Raw genomic sequence first — 17,421 nt, forward strand, 5'->3', positions numbered from 1 at the left:
CCGGGGCTGTGACTGCCATCATGCACCCCCAGCTCTGACAAACCCTCCTGGGCTGAGGGGCCGTGAGGAGGCCCCGGCGCTGAGCGTCAGGGGGAAAGCCCCAATGTGGTCCTTCTTTGGGTCTCTTGCCCGTGCCAGGCCCTCATGTGTAGAGAACGTGTAGAGAACAACCCATAAAACTAGTGAGTCCCTCCAGCCGGCATTGGCTCCTGTCAGTTTAACTCCTGAGGGGAAGCAAAGGCCACAGGCCCTGGTGCAGCTGCAATTAATTTCACCTTGATTGAATATGCCAATGAACACCACTGCTTGACGCTGCAGTGGATCTCCTCCTACCCCAACGTCTGTGGCCAGTGGTGGGAGCAGAGCAGCGTTGCAGGATGAGGTCCTGTGGGTCCCAGTGGCTTCATGTCATTTCCCTGGGTTTTTCAGTAGTCAAGATACCGGCTTGATTACATCTGGGGTTCTTCACCCGCATCCTGGCCTGTATCAGGAACAGCGTGGTGAGTAGGACTCGGGAGGTGATCATCCCCCTGTACTTGGCACTGGTGAGGCCCCACCTCGAGGTCTGTGCCCAGTTTTGGGCTCCCTACCATAAAAAAGACATTAAGGTGCTGGAGCGGGTCCAGAGAAGAGCAACAAAGCTGGTGAGGGGTCTGGAGCACAAGTCTTATGAGGAGAGGCTGAGGGAGCTGGGGTTATTCAGCCTGGAAAAGAGGAGGCTGAGGGGAGACCTTATTGCTCTCTACAGCTACCTGAAAGGAGGTTGTAGAGAGCTGGGGGTCGATCTCTTCCCCCAGGTCAAAGGCAACAGGACTAGAGGAAATGGCCTCAAGTTATGCCAGGGGAGGTTCAGGCTGGATATTAGGAAAAAAATTTTCATCGAAAGGGTTATCAGACATTGGAATGGGCTGCCCAGGGAGATGCTTGAGGCACCTTCCCTAGAGGTGTTCAAAAGATGGGTTAATGTGGTGCTGGGAGATACGGTTTTGTGATAGTGTTGCTTTTTGTTTGTTATGTGAGTGTTTTTGTCAAAATTAGGTTGACAGTTGGACAAGATGATCTTTAAGGTCCCTTCCATCCTAGAAGATTCTGTGATTCTGTGATTCAATGTTTTAAGATGCCACGACGAAAGTTATATAGACACAAGCAATTTTTATGAACTGGTAGCATTAATTTAAACTCGATTCCAGCAGAGCATGCTGCGATGTTTCGGGCTATTAGCCCATCTCTAATAGAGACTATAGAATAGTTAATACCAGTCCATTCAAATCCAAGACATATTTTGATTTGCTGAATAGCTTTAATTCTCCCAAAGCTGATCAAATAATAATAATAATAATAACAACAGTAACAATAACAATAAAGGCAATTCCAGTGTGATTGGCTAATCTGATGGTTTTGCTCCCAGTTTATTTTTAATTTCTGGCAGCAGTGATATTGGAAATTAAAAAGCTCTCTTGACACTCGAGTGACTCGAATCTCAGACCAGATGAAATGAGGTGACTGAAGCAGCTCTGGGCCTTTTATTCTCTCCCATCATTATCACAGCTAATAAAAAGAAACAGGGAGGCTGCCCAGCAGTGAAGACTGAGGACCCCCCCCTTCCTTTCCTTTTTGTGCCATCCAAGATAAAGTACTAATTATCAGGACAGCTCAAGCTCATTTGTAGGAGGAAGGAAATTGAATGCTGCTTCAGTGAAAAGACTTAGCTCCTGTGTGCCCTTGGGCAGGGATTGAGGTACTTTGGTGATTTAAGCATCCAAATTAAAACACCTTGAAGTGACAGGCATGCATCCCAGTGGGCTTGCTCCTAGGACCTCTGCTTTAGCTCTTGTTGTAAGGTGCAGCAGCAAAAAAAAACCAATTTCACCCAGATCACCATGTATGGACAAGCCTTTCAGATGAGACACAAAAGCTCAAGCCCTTCTCTGTTTTGGACAACCAAGATGGAAAGCTCTGAAGTGTAGGTTTACCCCAGGACACAGGGACATATGGGCAGTGGGAAACACCTGGAGATTCACACAGTATTTGCTAGCAAATGACTTGTGGAGAAAATGAATTGGATTGACTGTCTGGGGATGAATAAGAGTTTGGCCTGGTTCTGGCTGGAAAGGACACGTTTTTATTCATGCAAGGCCTGACCACACTGTCACTGTTGTTACTGATGCAGAAAGCACACAGCAGCGCAGGCTGACCTCGTTAGGCACAGCTCCCTGATGCAAGGGAGAACACTGAAACATTAAACGTTGGTTGCAATGATCTAAAGAGCTGGAGAGGTTGAGGTAAATGTAGGAGGACAGACCAACTAAAAGAGACTTTAGAGTCCATCTCCTCTGTCCGTCTATCCAGGGAAGGAGCAGCTCAGTCTGAATCACTTTTTCTGGATATTTGTCCCACCTCTTTTAAAAGACCTCCAATGATGGAGATTCTGCAGACTTTTTGGAACCCTCTTGCATATCTAAAGCCATTTACACTGTGACATGGAGAGGAAAGCCAGAAAGAGCACTGTGATTTTGCCATGTGCTCAGCATCAGCCAAAGATCACACCCAGAACACTAATGCGCTCACTCCAGAGCTGTTGAGGGAGGCCACTGTGGAAATACAGTGTAGGGGTTTGTGAGAGGGGCCTGAAACCCCTCTCTGGCACAAGGGGGATGCCAGAAGCCAGTTTGCTCCATGGGCCCAGGTCCTGCTGTGCTCTGCGTATCCAGGCTGCATCCACTAAGCGCACAAACAGAGAGTTTGGGCCACAGGTCTGTCAAATCCAGCAACTAATTCATTTGAAATAAAAAACAGTGTTCTCATGCAGGTGCTAAAGTGCTCTATCAGCAGGAATCTGTGTCTGCCATGTTCCAGATAAATGCTGGGAGAGGAGCACACCCGCCAGCGAGGCAGAGCGCTGTGCTCGCACGCCACCCCGTCATCTGTTTTGTTAATGGCTTCATCGCTCGCCCGCCTCGAGAAGATGGCGCTTCCCATGCATCACAGGGACGGCTGAGCGTGACTTACAGGCTTGGGTGCTGGAGGAGAGCCGTTCCCCCTTCCCATTGTTGCATCGGAACCCCAGGAGAGATGAAACACAGCCCTGCACCCATGAGTGAGAAAAGCAGCGTGTGATTTTGCTGATTGCTCTCAATAACTGCCACCAGCAAGGGCAAGAAGGGGACGAGCGAGTAGTTATACTTTTGAAGACACCCTCCCCATCAGGGTGCTTGGGACTCCCCAGGACAGTGGAATATCTTTGTTCTTATAGTCTTCCAGCCATGTAATACTTCCTTGTCCATTAGATATCACTTTGGAAGCTTCACCCTCACAATCCCACAAGTGTTTTGGAGTCATGGTTCACACTGAGAGACACTCATCAGCTTTTATCCTAAGCAAGACCAAAGCAGTGGATGAGGAGACCGTTTTCCTTGCTGGTGCTGTCGAGGAGCCTGTGCCTCTCATATCCGAGGGCTTAGGGAGTGGGGAGAAGGCTTGCTGGCTGCGACAACAGCTTCCATGCCCGGCAGACACAGAGGCCAAGCTGGTAAATGAATTTCAGGCTAATGGAGGTGGGTGTTAAATATTTGCTGTACTTGAGCAGGAGGGCCTTTGTCACTAATTACCAGGAGATGTTAAAGGAGATGGGATGTATTTAAACCTCATTGTTTGCCATTAAAACACAGATTCTTTTGCTTCTTTTCTAGGCTAAGCAGCTAATACACTTTGAGCAATACCAGAAGGGCTTGGTGGATTAATCATTGTCCTTGAAAATAAAAAGTGATTTATTTTAATGCATGCAAATGTTAGGCATGAGATAGAAGCAAGCGGCCACTGACTTGCAGGCCAGATCAGAGTTTTGGGTCTGGTCTCTGCATACAAACAGACTCTTTAGCCTCAGTTCTGACCTGAAGGAGAGCAGAGGCCAGGGGACCTGCCAGGCAGGGGAGTCTCAGGCATCCCTCGCTGGTGGCCCTCCTGGCAGCAGCAAGTTCTCCCTGCAGCACCTGCCATCCATCCTTGGGGTGCCTGCTCCTGCACTGGGGAAAGCATCAAACTTAGAGAAAACTCTGGCAACTGCAGAGACAGCTCTACCCATTTCTCACCACTCTATCCTTTTAAAATGAGTGAATTATATGGCCCTTGGCGGTTGAGTAGATGGGTGAATAGACAATACTAACTATACTATTAACTACAGCTCAATAACTATAAGGATCCCTTGGCCCTTTCCCTGTTGCTAAAAGTACAACACAGGAAGGCTTAAAACGCTGCAGAAGATTTCTTCCCAGTTTTAATGCCTGTGGTACCATTCAGTCTGGCACCCAGAGTAACGCAGGACACCGGTTTCCATCAAACCCCATCTGCAAGTGCCTTTCGGCTGCCGATTCAATGAGCCCCTTGCCCGGAGAATCGTGGCAGCTCAGGGAATACAGACAGGCCGCAGGCATTCACTGTTTCATGCTTGTCTCTTTAGGCTCCGTAAGGAAATGCTGTGCAATGACACCCTTATTGGCCCTGGATGAATCAGTTTAATTATTCCAATGAGACATTTCCCCAGCAAGTTATTTTCCTGTTCAGTGCACTTTGTAAATATGAACTGCCTCTTCCAAAACCTTCCTGTGAATTATCAGAAAATCTTGCTTTTCCAGAAAGGAAACTGAGGCATAGGGAAAGGTAAATGACTTTCTTGAGACACAGGAAAGTGTGTATAAATGAAACAAGAACCATTTTATTAGCATGCTTCTGTGAATTTGTAAATTATAATTACAGTAGGTGATGGGACAGATTTTTGCCAATACAGTGTGTGAAAGAGCAATTTTAAAACGTTTTCTATCTGCAATTCTCAAGTGTTTTCTAGTAGAAGAAGGAAGCCCTGAACAGCACATATAACTGTCTGCACAACAAACCTGTTTTTCTCAGTTGCATCTTGCGGATCCATTAGAAATAGTCCATGAACTCCCATAGATCCCTGCTGCAGTGATTAGGAAACACTGTAGATAGAACATTTTCATCACAGTGGAAAAGAAGATGTTAGGAAATTTGGGTTTAATCCAATTCAGAACAGGAAAAAATCTGATTTCCTAGCTGTCCACCAAGCAGAATGCCCAGCCAATTTCTGTTTCGGAATTTAAATTTTATATTGCAATAGAAAGAGGAAACACTGTGCCAAAAAATAAAGACATATTTCTATTAGTGCTAAGCTGCAACTACTCATGGGATTTTAATGAAGGGATGCAAAAAAGAATGGCAGAACATTTCCAGCGGCACATCTGTGGTAACAGGGGCTATTGGCATAGGATATTAGTGTACTTTATCTTTATGCATTTCTATAGGCAAGTTAAACTCAAACTATGCAGATATGAAATTAACACTAAATATTCAAATAAAAACCTCCACATACGTTACAAGGCCTGAAAATTTCAGAACTTAAATTTTTTTTCCAAACAAAAATTACCAAAGTTTTATTTCACCCCAATTCATATTTTTCCCTGGAAGAAAATGCTAACATTTCATTGATCCCAAGAAATTTTGGTTTTGACTGAATAGCTTTTTCCAGTAGAAAACAATGTTGGCATAGATTTCCTAAGCTCCAATCTCAAATCAACATTTGCATAATGAGAGACAGGCAGCTTAGAGTGGCTTAAATAAAGATATGAACTTACTAGAAGTTTAACTTTGGAAGGGTTGGAGAAAGTATAGTGCAGCTTGATGTGACCTTGTTTGCCCACCAGAAGCACAGATGGCTTAGGGGAAAGTACCAGGTCAGGGATTTAGGAGAGTCAGCTCAGCAGTGCCAACATCCCACCAGGGTTTGATACTCAACCAGACTCCGACTGCAGAAAACAGACGTTATGAAGGGCAAGGCAGTCCTTCCAACAGGTTCAGCATGAGTAAAACATCTTCTTGCAGGCAACCTTACCCCAGAACATGTATGACATTAAAAAACTGCCCTGCCTCTAAGGCTGAGTCCCAGTGTCATGACAATGGCTGATATTGGGACTGTGCGTGCTTGTGGGGGAACACCTGGGAGGGAATGGGATGGAAGGAAGAGGCAGTCCAGCACTGACTCATGGCAGAGAAGAGGCAAAATCCTGGGCTGTAATCACAGAATCACAGGATGGTTAAGAGTTGGAAGGGACCTTAAAAATTATTGAGTTCCAACCCCCCTGCCATGGGCAGGGACACCTCCACTAGAGCAGGTTGCTCAAAGCCCCATCCAGCCTGGCCTTAAACACTTCCAGGGATGGACCTCATGAGTTTTTCCTGAACCCACCTCTCCAGCCTGTCCAGGTCCCTCTGGATGACATCCTGTTCCTCTGGTGTATTGACAAGATCACACAGCTTGGTGTCATCTGCAAACTTGCTGATGGTGCACTCAATCCCTCTGTCTATATCGTTGATAAAAATGTTAAACAGTACCATTCCCAGCACAGACCCTTGAGGGACACCACTTGTCACTGCTCTCCATCTGGACTTCAAGCCATTGAGTACCACAATCTCCAGTGGATGGTAAAGCTGTAACTGAGAAATGAGCTGAGTTGCTAAAGAAGCCTGTGTTCGTGTATTGCAAAACCAAGCGAAGGATTGGGAGAAACACATTTCCCAGTTTATGTTCTCCTTTCCAAGGACTTTGATCTTCCCCCTTATTCCTAAGATAAGCACAGGAAACTTTATATCAGGCTGGCACCTGCTATTTTCCTCTGGTTTAGGAGGCGGCGCTGCGTGCTTCACCCCTGGGAGACCTCCGTTCGCAGGAGAGCTGGGAAAGCTTGTGTCCCGAGGCAGTGCTGAAATGAGGATCTTCTCCTGGATGAGCCACAAAGCAGCTTACTCCAGATGAGCCAGGAGGAGCTGAGCGGAAGCATTTCTCAGCTGGAAGTCTCTCTTAGCATCTATTACAACAGCAGGGTTATCTTTGCTGCTGAAAGGAGATGTTACTGTGAGCTATGACAAACTCATTGAGTTTTACAACAACACCGGAAAACTAACTGCAATGAATTTAGAAAGGATGCTCAGGGAATGCTAAGGCAGTCCCTTCCTGCCTTTAGTTTGGCACCACTTGTTAGACCTTGCTTTAAGGCACGACACATGAGTTTGGATTGTGTGCACGTGCAAACACAAACACGTGCACATTTTTTATTTTTGTAGGTTGCTGACAAGGGTATGGCCATTGGGAGGTACTCTATTTTAGTGGAGAATATGGAATACTGAGTTGATTGGAAATGAAAGAGGCTACAAGAGGCTCCACTGGCATTTTCCTGAATTCATCAAAGAACAATATCAACGGGCATGTGAAATCCTCAGGATTTTGTAGCAAATCAGCCCACTAATGAGAAAACACACATGTGGCCAAAACAGTGATTGCAGCTCAAGTTTCTTGGCTTTGAAACTGCCACTCAAGCTGCAGGAAAAAGAGTTGTAATTAGCAGAAATGCTGCAGCTACTGCACCAGCACTTTCCCAAAGCCCTGAACCAGAGCTGAGCACTTTACCTGACAAAAGGTCAGGTAAAGTGGTGCTACCCCAGGACTGGTTTAGGGCAGTTCAGGGGTAGATTTATGCTCACAGACTTTAGAGGAGGCCTGGCTAGGGCACTGCTAGGCTCAAAGTCATGCCACACACAAAGGGAGCCTACAAGGCCTTCAAGTGCCTACACTCCAGTATTGTAGCAAATGCATGGCATCACGGATGCCTGTCAATGGTGGGTGGATGTGATACAGGAATATGTGGAACCTGTGGCACTTCTGTAGCAGTCCTGAGGCAAGATGGGGTGTCTGAAGGTCTTTTAAATGTCACTGTGTTTCACAATCTACATTGCTCCCCAGGTAACCCAAAAATGGTGTTGGGAGCTCGATTGCTGGAAAATGCAACAGGAACATGTTTTTCCCTTGACACAGCTCCTTCAAGAGGAGTCCCAAGATGGGAAGGCAGGCCAAAGTTACCAGCCGGTAGCTGATAACATCCAGAGGAAAAAAAAAACAAAACCAAACCCAAACAAACAACAAAAGCAAATCCACAATGGCAAGATGAGCCATGAGACCTGGAGGACCAGCCGAGCACCTCCATCACTGGGAAATTTGCAATGTCTGTGACTGCCCCAGAAATTGATTTCATCCCTTACACAATGCCTTTTTCAGAGGCAAATTGGGGACCTTATTGTTATTTATTATGATCACAGCTAGATCTTCAGAGATTTCCTTAATTAGCATCATTAGACACACAGCTTAATCTTAAAATCCTGGGCTTGTCAGCATGGCAAATTAAAACTTTGGGTTTTTTCTCTTCTGTATGCTGGGTTGGAGATTGTGTGAAGAAAAACTTGAGGTCTCCTGACAGTTTCAGAGAGTGTGGGAATTTGTCTTTAATCTTTGATGACTAGAGCAGCATATGCAGAGTGGATGAGGGAGAAGGGTCAGTTCTGTGCCAGAGAGGGAAACAGGGGTCATTGCATTTAAAAGAAGACCTATCCATTTGCACAACAGATGAGCTGAACATACAGCCTGATGCCTCCCCCTAGCAAGAGATTTCTCAAAACCCTCCAGGAACAATGGGGAAAAAACCTGCTCCAGCTAATGAACACTGAATTCTAGCAGAAAGAAACCCTACAGAAGTATCTGTGACATCCACATTAATAGCAAATGAGTTAGTTGTGATTGATGCTATTCCAGTGAACACCAAAGGAATTAATAATGATTACGGCCATTATTTTAAAGCATTACCCCCCAAAAAAAACCCAACGGGAAAACAATTAGATGTCTTCAGTGGTTATCTTTCACAGTATACTTACTGCAGTGATCAGACACGATATTATGCCTATTAATCAACAAAATGATGGAAAAGAACGTAACTCGTGTATATCCATGAGACAGTCTTTAGAAGCACATACCTTATTTGCTGCTCCGCTTATGAGTCTGCTGCTGCCACAGAGAAAGGCATTGGGGTTTTTTTGTTTTCCTAGCAGTAGAAGGTGCCTCATGACTTTGGAAACAGGTTGCACAGTCATTCATTGAAACAAAGAAAACAAATAAACCCCCCCACAGGGACAGATTTTGCATTATAGACCATATGACCCTGCTTGGCCCCACTGGGTGTCAGGGAGAGCAACCAACCGCAGATCTTTCCATTTGGGGGGTTTGGGGGTTTTTTTGGTCATGTGCTCCTAACCCAGTATAATCACTTCTTCATCAGTAATGTAAGGTCACAGTGAGCCTTATCACTATATTGCACATGAGGAAACTGAGGCTCTGAGATGCCATAAGGCTTTCCTGAGGTCACACACTAATCAGTATAGAGCCAGAGGGAAATCCTGATTTTTGGCACTCCACATTAACCACTGAGTTAATAATCTCTCTTTTGTTCATCTCTGGTGCGTTGTTTCACTTCTATCATCAATGGGTCATGACCCAAAGTCATTGCTCATCTATGTCATGGTCTTGCAATACAAAATGAGCTTTTAAAAATTCAGCTGAGCCTAATGGGTGGGTTCAAACACAGATGCCAGCTGGGAGAGGGCTATGGGGTGCAATCTCTTCCCCAGACAACCCACCCCATGCAGAAGATGTGGTATTTCCATCTGTGCGATTCTTTCACTGACAGCAGGCCAGCACCAGCTGCTGCAGAAGGGAAGCAATGCATTCCTGTGCCCAGCAGCACCAGCGGGTACAGGATCACACCCAGCTCAAGCCTGGCTGGACTTCACAGTTCATATGGTTTATATAAACTCCTTCAGAGTTGGTTGACTGGCCAGGACTGGTTGGAAGGAAAGATGGTGGAAAAGTAGGACTGGCCAGTAACATGATGTATCTGCATTCCCTCAGGGCTGGGCAGATGAAATTTCACTATATCTAAAGCCACAATATGCCAGAAGATGAATAACCACACCAGCATGTCTCTTCTCTTCTCTTCCAGTGGGTAGTTGTTATGTCCACCATAGCCACATCATAGCTGAAGAAAGGAATAGAGGCAAGCTTGAGCACAAGTCAATGACAAAATAGCATCAACTCTCAGGACTGTTTTCTTTTCCAAGTTAAATTTCAACCGTAATTAAACTCTCCCAGACCGCATACACTTGGCTTCCATTTTCCTTTTGAAAAGTGATCTGAATTTCCCAGCCAATTCTCTGTACCCCTCAGTCACAACTTTGATGATTAATGTCCCCAGGCTGGGCTGAGAATCCCAATAGGAGCCTGTAATCAAATTCCTCATTGATTCCCGTGATACGGGATAAGAAGCACAATGATGAAGCAATCCTAATTTTGCAGCCAGAGCCAAATGCCAATTAGATCCTCAGCGGGTGTAAACTGAGCTGGCATTGTTCTCCCTGGAAGAGATAATGCTGATTTACACCCAGATGAAGATCTGCCATACCAGCCTACTCTGTGCTGTAACCCTGTGTTCCCGCTCCCCCAGAGGGCCAATGGCCCATATGGAGGTGGACAAAAGTGTTTTTCCATGACTGTGGGTGTCCATGTCTGGAGTAAATGGGAAAAGATCTGCTTTCTCTGTTCCCGCCAGTGGGACTAAGTGTAGTCCTTCTGTTAAAGGTCCTTTTAGGCTTCCTGGAAGCACTAGAGTTTGGCAGTGGAAATACATCTATCCATGCCTGCTTTTATTTCCAGCCTGAGCAACCCACCTGCCCTGGAGACCCGTGCGGGGATGGCGTGGGTCGGTTCCTGCAGCCTACTTTCTTGGGGAATGCTCTCCTGGCTCATGGCAACAACTCTGGCTCTTCACAGCTTCCAGAGCATCACAGCACAGCTCTGCAATGCAGGACATCTCCCCCCGCCTCCCCCGGCTGCTCATCGGTTGTCACTTAGCCCTTTCTTTCCACATCTGGGCTTAGCGTTGCTTTCAGAGACAAAATCCTTGTGATTCCACTACCACAGAAATCAAAGCAGGGAAGAAAAATAAAACCTTAAAACCTGTCTTCAGAAAAGGAAGGGTAGCTGCGGAAGGCTTTGCAGAGCCGCCCACCCATCTCAAGCAGGCGGTGGCCGTCCCCACCGAGCACCTCCGTGGCGGTGGGCTGCCAGAAGAGGTTAGTGGGCACCCATACAGGAACAACCCACCTTACCAATTGCAGAAGCAAACCAGAATATATTCAGGGAATTAACTGTATGGAAAATTATCCAGGCTATTAAAAGCCACACGAACACACTGAATATCATGCATTTTAAGCATACACAGAAAAACATCATTTTGAAGGGGATTATTGTTTAAATAGGCAATAGGGGTTCTAGCAGATAAGCTTCCCGCTCCTGTCTTCTCTTATTGTCTGGAGTACATTATCTCCACCATAATATTCTCAGCTCTCTCCAGGAGTATTGTCAGAGTGAAATGCTATTTTAAAAGTATATGTTTATGTTTCAATAGACTTTATAATAGCAAACACATCCGCCCAAGACACAGTAAGTGAGAGGGAAAAAAAGGAGGAGGAAAATCAAGAGACAGAGGTTGCAGCTTCCCTGGTATTGAGTATAACAGGAATAAATGTTACCTAGCAAAAGGTACCCTGGTGGGGTTTTTTACCCTTCCTGCTGAATGCAGGGGATCCCTGCATCCAGAAGAGGACTAGCGAATGTGCACTTGACAAGGGGAGAAAGACCCAGCAGCATGTGCCAATTGGACAACGGTGGGTGTGCGCAGAGCTCCAGCCCCTCTGTAGTGTTTATTGACCAATTCAACAGTCAGTTCATTGAATTTTCAAGCCTGAGTTTAAAAGATGGGAAATCCTGGTCTAGTGGGAGAATTCCCCATGGCAGGGGGCTGGAACTAGATGATCTTTCTAAACCATTCTATGAGTCTATGAAAACAGCCCAATGCAAGGCTGAGACATCACAGGCTCATGGTGATCAGCTCTGAATTGTGGAGAAGTTTGAGCGATCCTGATCCTGCATCCTGCACCTGCACAGAGGCCTGGAGGCAACCTGTTGGGATTCCTCTGTGCTTTGCTTTGCTGTGCATGTCCATGGCACATTGTGTGTAGATGGGCCTGGCTGGGATGTGGCATTTAGACATGGGAGGGGGCAGAAACTACCCCTGAGCCAGTAATTCACTTTGGAAACTGTCAGACATCTTTACAATGTATTTCTGAAAGATATACTGTATAGAGCGAATTTCTAACAAGCTTCCATGTGATTTTCATCTCTTGAGTGAGAGAAACCTGATAAAGATATAGATCCATTCTCACATCTTGGCATAAAATCATATCTTATTGGTTTAGATGATTCTGTGTCTTGTTTTTTTATAGTACTAGTGTTTTCTAGTTCCAGCAGAAAATACAAACACTCAAGAGATCTCATTTTTCTGCTAAATGGATTTTCATTCCACATGAGTTATCTCTGTCTAGATATAAACATACATACACAGATATACCACATACACCCCCTCATGTTAAATGCCAAAGACACCATTAAATGCAATGTTAAAATAAAAAAATCCCTAGGCTCACGCTCAAAAATCCCCTCTTTTAAGCATTCGCAATTTAAAAGATACTTAAATAGACGTTCTTCAAACTTGAGTCAATTTTAGCCTCTCTAGTGAAAGCCCATAAAACAAGACGAGTAGTAATTTTCGGGGGGAGCTATTCTGGGAACAGTGCACGTGTGACAACTCCATTGTTATATATGGGATAAATGTGTTCTCTACTCATGCTCACCTAGCTTAAATAGGTCAGCTGAACAGAAGCAAACTTTCAGTAACCATAAGAAAATATTACAGAAAGGAATTAATCTGAAAAGGGAGAAGCACTTGCCTCCTCTCTGAGAAAAGAGAGAAACTACAAAGGACAGTCTGAATACTGAATTTATGGCAAGCTTTTTCTTACAGACTCAGAGCCAAAAATCTGCTGTCAGTTACATTAGTATAAATCTGGAGCAGCTCCACTATCATCATTAGAGTTACAGGCCAATTATGTAATGAAAAGAAGTATTTCAGGCTTGCCAAAAATCTTAAATGTAGGTCCCGCTTCAGGCCGTGCTGAAAGCCTAGATAAGTGGCCTGAATTTCAGCACACCCTTCACCAGCATTTCCTGTCACTTACCTATTATTATTACACCTATCAACAGTATATGTATAGATTTGTACTGTGTAATCAAGCATTATTTGACCTCTAGTTCTGGGAGTAAAGAGCAAGTCAACCCATTGACTTTCCGTGTCTTTGATGTTAAGCTCTGCAGACAAAATACTATTTGGAAGAGCTTGATAGATGGCTGGATAAAATATCCAGAGAGATCTTAATGCATTTGTTTGCTCTTCCTTTAAGATATGGCTGTCAAAGGAGATTGTATCGCCAATAGTCTTGGCAACATTCAGGATGACCTGGGGTGTTTTAGGTGGCAGGGTTCAGAGGAAGATTTTCTCTAACTCTGAGAAAATACATTGTGGTATTGATCTCTTGCCTCTCACCCTTCCCCATTCCTTCCCAAGAAGAGGTTTTGGGGAAGCAGTCACTGCTCAGTTTATAGTGGATTGGGGATTTGTACATTCTGGTTTAGCTAAAAAGAGTGATCTTTGACAAAAGACACCTTTCCCTTTAAAAGTTTTATATAACCCTTACCAGCACTTCTTCTTTCCCAGTACCAAAGCTGGTGAACTTCCATTTAAAAAACAAAACAAAACCAAAAACCTTATTTTGATGAACTGGCATTTACCTAACAAAAATTATGTTACCAAAATCCTCCAACCATTTCCGCCAAGATCGGAGGCCCTGCAGAGTTGCCACCCTGACACATGCATGTTCCCATGTGCATACAGTGCACGCAGATGTATATATCCATGCAGATTTCATAAAAAGTTGGTACTAAACTCCAGACATCTCTGAAGAGCGGGAACACTAACCAATTCTTATTTTCTACACTGGTGAAAGGTAGAGTTTGCAGTGTGCCTGGTGTGGTCTCTTCCTCCATCTTCCTGAAGATGCAGAGTATGTAGAAATGTGAAGGGAAAAAAAAAAAAAAAAAAGGCAGGTTACTCCCAGGGGTGTAATTGGCCAGCAGTGCTTGGATCACGGCCAGAAGATCAGAGGAAGAGAGGAGAGCACTGAGTAATGAACCGCATGCTTTTAATTTCACTTAAGAACTCAAAGCAGGAAAACCTGAGCTGTATCCATGGGGATTGCAATCAATAGCCAAGCAGATAACAAAGAACTAGTGCTCGGGATAGAAAACTGCCTGGGCCCATTAGTTTATTGCTCAGCCTTTCTTTGGGGACTCGCTCTTTCTTGCCTGTGCTTTTGGCTCCAGCTCTGAATCCTTCAAACACTAGGGAGCAGCAGCTTCCTTTGAAAGCCTCCTGGCTGCACGGTGGGGCTGTTGCTGTCAGCTTTTGCTGTGTGCCAGCCCTTAAAATAAAGAGAGAGAAGCGGGGGAGAGGAAGGGGGGGGCTGGTGGGAAAGCGTTCCTGATGATAATTTGATTGCATGCATTAATGATCAAAGTGTTGCAGACTAATTACCAACACTTACCTCTCAGATATTAAGTTATCATTTATTTCCCCCCCCAGCTTTAGCTTTGCGTCTACCCCCTGTTCAGGGTGATCGTCTGCAGCCTGACACCTAGACCTGCACCCTGACATGTTGACTCCCTGGGCAGCCAGACCAGCTCCCACCCAGGCTCTTGGGGAGCATCCCCACTGCAACACCACCATGTGCTCCTTCTGGTGGATACTCTGCCATTTCAAGGGTAGAGCAGGTAGACCAGGTCAGCCTGGGAGAGGGAAGCAGAGCAGGTTTTGCCACCATCTAGAAGGGTTCTTGTGGGAAAAGAATCAGCCACCTCCTCCTCTTCATCCCATCTCCAAAGACTGATCCCTCAGGGTGGGTACCTCGTGCAAGGTGCCTGTGTGGGAGCGGTCCCAACTGGGTACCTGCCAAGTCAGAAATGCAAATAATGACAGTCCCAAACAATGTGCTTTTCGATGCTGCTTCCAGCATCCATTTTAACTAGACAAATGCCAGCCTGCTGCCATCTGGTAGCAAGAAGTACTAAAAGCCTCCGTGAGGAGCAGAGGGAATCAGGGGCATATTACCAGTCGTGAACAGGTTGCAGAGGAGGAGATTTCTTTTTAACCTGGGCTTTTCATACTGAAAAATGAACACAAAGGGCTCTGGTAATGATGGAGACTGAGGAAATACTCACTCAAATGCCCCCTCTGCCTTTACCCTCTGTGGCAACAGGAAAAGTGTCCTTGCCTCTTTCAGTGCCTCTTTTCTCTGGGGGAAGGGCAGGCAGGAGCAAATGCTGGGTTGGATTTTATTTTATGTTTTTAATTAGATTATCTTTAATTGACTAACACCTTCCCCTGAGCCATCTTGCTCTGCTCAGAGACAAAATACCACAGAATTGGCCCATTTTCCAAGAGCACTGTGGTATTTCCTCTTCCTGCAGATAAATAACCTCCATGCAGACTTGGCTACCTGCTTGCAACAGCTAGAAATAACCAAAAAATGGGGACTGGATTCACAACCAATGGCTTAACCTAAATGCTGTCAGAAGAGTTGCATCCCTTCTGCAGCATGCTAAGCTAAGGAGCACTCTTAATGCTTGCAAGGGACTGTTCCTGGGGATCTTTGGCCTTTTTCTTTCACTGGGTGAAACTAAAATTGTTGCTAAATAAAATCTTCAGAGCTGCTAGTTCTGCGGTGGTGCTGGAGACACAAGTGGGTCTACACAATCTTATGGCTCCTTCATTCAGGAGCATGGCTGCATCTGGGGAGGCTCCCAGGCACGCAGCTGGATGCTCAGCGTCTCGGTGATGTTTGCAGGCAGTGGCACAACTGGCCAAAAGCATCAGGTGCACGGTGAGACGGTTTCGTTGGAGCGCACACGCAGCAGATGAGATGTCACTCTGTTTACTTACGCGTACTGTGCACAAACTGCCCGTTATTGGCATTGCAAAGTTCCTGGCTGCAGGAGGCACAGCATCGTCTTTCAAAAGGCTGTAACGAAAGTGGGTCAGACATTTTCCCTTCCCGGGGCAATCCTTTAGCATAAGCAGGGATTTAAGTGTGCACGATTCCCATTATCTATGATTGTTATACTCTTTCTCACAAAGAAAGGGCTTCATAATTTGACCAGATCTCTCAAATGCACACACAGCAGTGAAAATGGCCTATTAGATGATAGGAGGTTGCCCTTTCAGTGCAGAGGAAGGGCTCAGCCCTTCTGGGAGAGGAAGATTCCAATCCTGAACTGATAAACTCTGGTTGATCTTAGAGGAAACATTTTCGGGGGAGTCTTTTCCTATGGACATGCAGCTATTCTGCTTATTTTGTCACAGGGTAGAGCCCAGCTTGTACCCGGGTCTCTTCTACAGCTGCAAAGATGGTTTCAGGCATGAGCTTCACAGCAGAGCGAAAGGTGAACCAGGCCAGCAAAAAGCAGACCCTCTACCCAGCCAGAAGTTGTTTGTGTGATGCACCTCTCATGCAGCAGACAGAGCAGAGGGAGGGTCCAGCATCTGCATGCAGGAACTGTGTGACAAAGGAATATCTGGACCTTGTCCAGGCGCTGGCAGTGGATCATTAGACATCCAGAAACATGGTACATCACCCAAAGTGGTAAGGGAATAAGTTAAAGTAGCAAAATTTCTGCCAGATGCAATTCTTGCACAGGCCCTACAAAGCTGAGCTGGAAGTTATTTTAAAAATGCATCAAAGGCCCCTCTGAGTGGCCAGTCTGAGATCATTTCCCCATCTCAGGCATTAACATTTGGTGTCTCACCACAAACATTAGAATTAGAAGCAGAAAATGGGAACAGAACAGGAAGTGGTGTAAAAAATCCACTCCCCATAGTAGCCTTAAAAATTAGTTCTGTGGTTCTCCTTGAGACAGAGAGTTTCAAAAGCCTTTGCTGAGCTGATCTTGTTTCACAATGCTCTTCCTCTTTGGAGGACGTAAGGCTAGTAGAGGAAAAGGGAATTTAATAGGAAGGAAGTGAGGAAGATAAAGAGGAATTCTGTATTGCACAGAAAACAAAGACAAGACTGAAAAAAAAAACAAACAGCATCATCATCATTCAGTTAAAGATGGGTGTGTGTTGCTCTCTTTTGGGTCTGAAGGCAAGTTCTGGGTCTGTTCTCTCTGAAAGATATGATATTACAAATAGCTTCTGATTTCTTATCCTCCCTATTTCCTAGGAACTCTGTGGTGGTGTTTTTCAGGTAACAAGGCTGTCTGGCAGCCTCTGGGACTAAAACCTCTTCCAAGAATTCTGAGGTAGACCCAGAGGGGAGACAAGAAGAAAAGGAGAAAGTGCTCTTTTTTTTTTCTGATGTGCTGGGTTTTTTTCAGAACAACTGAAAAAATGATACAAATTGACTCTTGGGTGCCACATACTAATGAGCACTTGAGAGCTTCCATGTTCTCGGAATGCAAGGTGGAAGCAAACCAGCACACATGGAAAAAAAAAAAAAAAAAAAAAAAAAAAAAAAAAAAAAAAA

Source organism: Calidris pugnax, unplaced genomic scaffold, assembly GCF_001431845.1.
Source record: "Calidris pugnax isolate Ruff unplaced genomic scaffold, ASM143184v1 scaffold81, whole genome shotgun sequence".
NCBI lineage: Eukaryota > Metazoa > Chordata > Aves > Charadriiformes > Scolopacidae > Calidris > Calidris pugnax.